At 25.3% G+C, this 6,559-nt stretch overlaps 1 non-coding gene across 1 annotated transcript; it reads left to right on the top strand.

Annotated features, from left to right (window-relative positions):
- Positions 1–5,987: 5,987 nt before the first annotated feature.
- TRNAI-UAU (transfer RNA isoleucine (anticodon UAU)) lies at positions 5,988–6,079 on the top strand. The gene is given in 2 exon segments: positions 5,988–6,025; positions 6,044–6,079. It is a non-coding gene; the product is annotated as a tRNA-Ile (tRNA).
- The last annotated feature ends 480 nt before the right edge of the window (positions 6,080–6,559 follow it).

Genomic DNA, 6,559 nt, shown 5'->3' on the forward strand with positions numbered 1-6,559 from the left:
TAATAAAGTTGAGTATGTTTATCAAATATGTTGGTAAAATGTTACAATTTTAACTTAATATTTTTTACTGAGTTTTATTTTAAATTCTTTTAAATTGGATGTAATATCATGAGTAGGACTCTTCTTTATCGACACACAATAAAAAGTTTGCCTAAAAATTTAAGAATTAAATCAGTTGTTATAGTTACTAAATATAGAACGAATTGAACATACAGTATTTCTTTATTATCTTATGAGGGTGAACCCATAGTTTAATTATACCTAAAATTGCAGATTAAACCTATTCCGTAATGGATAAACCATTAAGATTTTTATCTCTTGAGATTGAATTTTTAATTACATATTAATTATTCCTATAAATGCAAGTTATAAAAATGTAAAATAAGAAGGATTTTCATAAATATACATTCAAAAGTTTGATAGTTAATGATTAATTTTGTGGTATTAGTATACTTAATTTTTCACATATGTATAATATTTTTTAAAAACATGAAAGTTTTCACGTTACTTAAAATATTTATTTGTTAAAATTTTCAAGCTTAATCATTGCTTGAAAAAAAAAGAGAAATGTGTAGATTTTAATATATATATAAATTTACTGATATTCTATACCATATTATATTGTTATACTTATTATATTATATTGTTATATGTAATTAATATATAATGTGAGCAGTAAATACTAATCATATGTGACCATATGTTTGTTAATCATTGTAAACCAAAATACACTTAGCTACAATTATAAAATTATATAAGGGTGTTAGTGTCTGAACAAAATCCTAGTTTCAGCATTTCCTTTGCTACAAGATAGCAACATAAATGTTTTGCGATTGAATATTATTAACAAAATTTTGCTCCAGTGTAGGTTTAAATTTTGGCTAAAATGTATTATGTGCAAACTAAAAATTTCAGATTTCTATGTATTACCGACTCAATCGTAACGGTTCAAAAGCCTATCTTCTAAATTTTCCCATTTTATATTTTGCCATCTGAAATTACATTCCTTAAAATTATGTAACAATTTTCATATCTTAAAATTATGTAGCAATTTACATGAGATTTTTTTACTATAATTAAACAAAATTATAAAAAAAAATAATTCCAAAAATTTTTAGATTTTCTTAAGTTCTTGAGATATTTGGAAAAACTTATGAAGTATTATATGCATTAACTAACTTTTAACAGTTCTTTTGACCAAACTATTGGGACCAGCAATAGTTTTAGCAGCAATAAAGATTGTAGCAAACCTGCTTTACTCTTGTTGAATTAGTTAGTAGTGCAGTATAATATATAAATTTGATACTTTTTTCCCTCCTTTGGGCAGAATAATATTATTTATTAATAATTAAAGTTTAATGAGATAAAGAATATAATTAAGTGGCAGGTTTTTGAATGCCTTACAATTGGGTCCCTAGTGATTTATTTTTCAAAGTAAAATATGGTCATTTTTTCTTATGCTGTTTCAAAAAGAGATTCAAATTGGTTATTGAAACAAATGGCATGTGAATAAATTTTACTAAAAAAGATGAGACTGTCGAACTACAGAAGTCTGTAGACTGTCGACCAACAGAATAGTTGAATTGTTGTTTATCATATAACCGATTTTAAAATCAAAATTTTGTAGCATCACATTAAAGGGAGACTCGTTTTGGAAAAAGATATAGTTGTAAAATAATAATAATAACCTCATTCTTACGAGTCGTAATTTCAGTTAATTGCACTAAATAATCCTTGACACATTTGTTGCCTTCTAGATGGCTAAGCATGGCCAATCGAGAGTTAGAAACGTGTTATTAACTTTAGTTTAATCCGTCTGAGAATGTATATAAAAAAAATAGTTACAATCAGCCTGAAATGATTTGTGCATGCATGTTTCAACATATGAAAGAGCAAATATTTTACTGATGATAAAATCACTTTCAAATAATGTAAATATTGTTGCATTTGACAATTGAGTTCAAATTGTAAATCCAGTTATTGAATGAAATGATTTTTTTTTTCACAATGACAATTTACTGTTATAGTTTTTATTGCAAATGATGGGAAATGCTTTCAAAACATATGAAGGTTATAAATTTATAAAACATCTAAATAAATAAACTCAAAGAATTCAACATGAATTTTGATGTTGCCGATTAAACTGAAAATAACTCACTGTTGCATCCTCCTCCGGTGCATTGAAGGATGGTATTTATATTTAAGTTGATTATATTTATTCATTAAATTCATTATTGATATTAATAATAATACTATTTATTAATTCAAAAAGAATCATACACCAAAAAGTTTCAAAATTATGAGAAATCTGTGAAACTTATGGAAGCCTTAAAAAATAAACAACTCTGCTTATAAATATGTCTTGCTTCTGCTTGAATAATTCTTTGTCTTGATGATAATTGTACTAATTCCTTAGAATTTTTTGCTTTAGTGACCTGGCCTCTTAAAAAAAAAATGTGAAAAGTTTGCTATTTGTTTCAGTTGAGAATTTGATTTAAATTTCTCTTGTAACAACATTCCTGCTTCAGTAATTTGCTGCAAAGGAAAATTCTTTCAAGTCCCACTTGTAGAACCTTGTCCTTCTTTGATTCATTATGTGACAGCTGAAACTTGAAGAAAAAAAAAAAAATTAGTAATTTGTATTTTTTTCTATACATCACATGATAGGTATACTTTGAAATAATGATATTTTTATTTATTTCACTTCCTTAAACCATTAAGCAAACATAAACTATAGCATGTTGAATGGACAATTTTAAGTGGTTATGGAATACAGCCGGCTGATTAGCCATGCCCGTAAATGATGAAAAACTTGAAAAAAGTATATAATTCATGTTTTTAACAGGCATTGAATTAATGATACTTTAATTTATTTCACTTTTTTAGACCATAAAATGAGTATTAGGAGAAACTATAGTACATCGATTTTAAAATTTTAAGTGGTATGAAAATTTTTTAATTTTGTCAGTTTTTCCAAATTTTAAGTACGATAAGTGAATGAAAGAGATTAACCGATTTAAAATTTTTACATCAATTATCTTCTTTTTACATAAGGTATCTATTTCGCACTATAGTGTTTTGGGAAATAAAAACTTCCATTTTTTTTTCAGCCCACCCTCATGTCTATTCAGAGAAATTACGCTTTTGTGCCTGATTTCATAACTTAAAATTTTGTCTTCACTAATTAATTTACATATTTAAGGTGAGCCCCTTCGAACCATTAAAGATTGAGTGAAAATTCTATCATCAATTCAAAAGATTCCTCATGCTCACTTTTTTGTTTTGTGCACTGTACCAGTATAGTTTGCAACCAAATTAGTTTGAAATTCTTTTTCAGTAAGTTGTAAATTGGATAAAATTAATAATTTTCTTTACTGTATGTATATATATATCTGTATATATATATTCAGTACTGATCTCTGACAATTACATTTTATTTTTACTACTTTATTTTAGATTTTAATTATTGATTTATCTTATTTTATTCTTAAGTTTGATTGTTTTGTGCAAAAATCTCTCAAATCAAAATATCCTTCTTTTGTCCATAATCAGTTACCAATTAAGAGTTATGTTAATTTTATTGGAATTGCAAATTATATTAATTTAAAATTATGTACTTTTTAATATCAAATATTAAAAAATTGTGAATTTTTAAAAAATTGAAGTTTTCAACAACAACAAAGTAGATAACGATGTTTTCGTACAAAATAAATGTAAGATTTTTCAAAATGTTTAAATATTAAGCTGTCCAGATAATGTTGAATTGATGACTTAAAATTCATCCATATGGTACAATATATTATTATCCTTTTCTTTTTTCCTTTATTTATTTATTTTTTGTCATTTAAGATCAGAAAAATGTTTCTTTGTTATCAGGAGTTATGTCTTTTTAATTTGAGTTAGTTTGTTTTATTATATGTGTAAATTAACTATAGAATTTAGTCAACTGTTTAAATTATTTATTTGAATAATGTGTTAGAAGCAATTTTAATGGAAGCATAATAAAAACAAAAAATTAAATAGTAAGAAATTATTTTTTCCGATTTTATTTCTCTCTATCGAAAAAATGGTCTTAAAACTTAACTAAAATAATTTTCATTCTACAACGTTTTTAAAAATAGCTATCACAAGCATGTTTTTTTTTTTTAAATAAAATTTTGAGATATTAATTCTTTTGAAACAAATATGATGAACATGCTTAAAATTGTTATTGTTTTTCTAACCTGTTTCTCTAAAAAGTATTTTAGTGGATTTTTTCCTTGTAATAAACTTAAAATTAAGAGAAAAGATTTCTATCAAATTAGCTACTTATTCAGTACTGTAAATAGGATATTTAATATTATAGCTTGATTCATGAGAAAGTGTTTGTGTTATTTATTTTTAAAAAGTATGTTTAATATTTTTAAAAAAATGTATATTTTATGTCTTTTTAACTGCCATTTAATGTATTGTCTAGTCTTGTCTGTAAAAGTTTTCCATCTTAAATTTATTTAATCATCATTTTATTTATCGATTAACATCTTGTAAATTACTATGTACAGATCATATTATTTTCCATGTATTATTGTATATTTTGAATATTTGACAATCTCTTATTTATTGTGTAAACATCCTTGCTAGTAAATTTTATTGAAAATTGTAAAAAAACAACTTAAGTTTATTGTAACTGTGTTTTAATGTAAGGTTTCAATAAAAGAGATGTTCTGATTTTTATGTGTCATGTGTTTTTATTTCTTTTTTTTTTATTTATTTTTACAATTTATTTGTTTAAATCATTATAAAATTTTTTCTGAATTTGCTAAGCTTTTAAAATTACCCATAGTTCTGGTTGTGTCAAAATTTTAAGCTAAATGCTTTCATGTTGGTATGTTATTCAATGAAGTTCTAAGTGCTTGGAGTGTTAAGAGATTCCTATTGATTTTCCTATTTTTTCCTATTGATTTTATATAAAACTGAAGATATTGTATACTTACCTTTTGATGTTCTGTGTTTAAAATGTAGGTACTTTGCGTGGTAGGTTAAAGCAGTCATATCTTACCTGTTATATCTAATTCATCTGGTGGTTATGTTTTTATTGTGTCAATATATAACAGGAAATAGATCTGGGTCATTTCACTAGCATCAAGTAGGTCATTTTTCACATCCATAAATTTAGCATATGGCTCAAACCGAATTCTTGATACCTGTTTTATCAAATACCTGGTATTATTCATCAGTGGTCTGTCAAGGTTTTTCTGAGAGGTACCTATTTTGTGAAAATTTAGACATAATTTGTGACAATTAAAAATTATATTAAAAAATCAGCACAAAAATATGGTAAGAATAGGGATTTATCCTTTCCTACGGGATGCAAAAATAAAATTTTAAGAAAAAGTATTCTACTGTTTTTCCTAAAATTGAATTTGTGAAGGTACCGCTAATAAATTTGGCCTGGACAGATCCCTGTTCATGGTGCCAAATTTAGTACCTGCCGAACCGAATTCTGCTAAGTTTCAAACTGATAACTCCAATAATAACCTTGGCATATTTAGCGGTGAATGAATGCTCTACCTGGTTAACGTAAGAAGAGAGGAGAGGTTTAATGAGTTAAATTTCATTACTTAAGAATTTAAATTTACTCTGTCAGAATACGAGCATAAAATATAATTTGAGCATTCCACAGCAATGAATTACAGATTGAGCGCAATTTGAAAGATAGTTTTAACTTATTTCTCATAGAAAATAAAATATTAAAGCAAATTTATTAGCGAACTAATCACAGACTTGAACTAAAAGTTGAAATGATTATTTAAAAAAAAAAAACTGTTATAGAAATAGTATTAATGTTTTAAACTTTGTTAAAGCTTGAATTCTTTTAAATTCTATAGAATTTTCCTTGTTTGAATAAACATTTTAAATAAAACAAATTTAACTATTTAATATACATGTTACTTTTTTCTTTCAAGTTGTTTAGCTATTATATTAATAAATTTCCAAATCAGGTCGAGTCCCCAGTGGCGCAATTGGTTAGCGCACGGTACTTATAACGCAGTACTTGTGAGTTATGCCGGGGTTGTGAGTTCGAGCCTCACCTGGGGAAGATTCATTTTACATCAATATTTATAATTGTTGATATTGTAAATATCTCTCTTATCGAAGATTTTATCATGACTTTTAACATTTTATAGGTATTTCCTCGTATAACATTTAATTGTTTTTATTTCCTATAAATATGGGAAGTCAATGAAATTGGCGTAATTAAATAAGTTTACTTCCCAACACATAGAAATACAATTTAAGTAGCAGGTAAAGATTGCAAAAATTTAATTCATGCAAAAATTGATTCGTAAATTCCACTCTATGAACAACTATTTCTATAGGTTTTCGTTTTTGGTAGTAAAAAATATTATCTACACAACGAAAAAGCTCTAATTTAGAATATTTTAAATGAGTCACTAGATTCAATTTAGAAGTTGAACATAGAAAGGTTACCAATACATTATACCTAATTCAATCATGTGAAAGTGTTTATTCTTCATTGAGGAAAAAATAATAATAAGAAGAAGAAATAATAATAATG

This window comes from Parasteatoda tepidariorum, chromosome 7, assembly GCF_982258835.1.
Source record: "Parasteatoda tepidariorum strain Cologne lab strain chromosome 7, Ptep-v5.0, whole genome shotgun sequence".
NCBI lineage: Eukaryota > Metazoa > Arthropoda > Arachnida > Araneae > Theridiidae > Parasteatoda > Parasteatoda tepidariorum.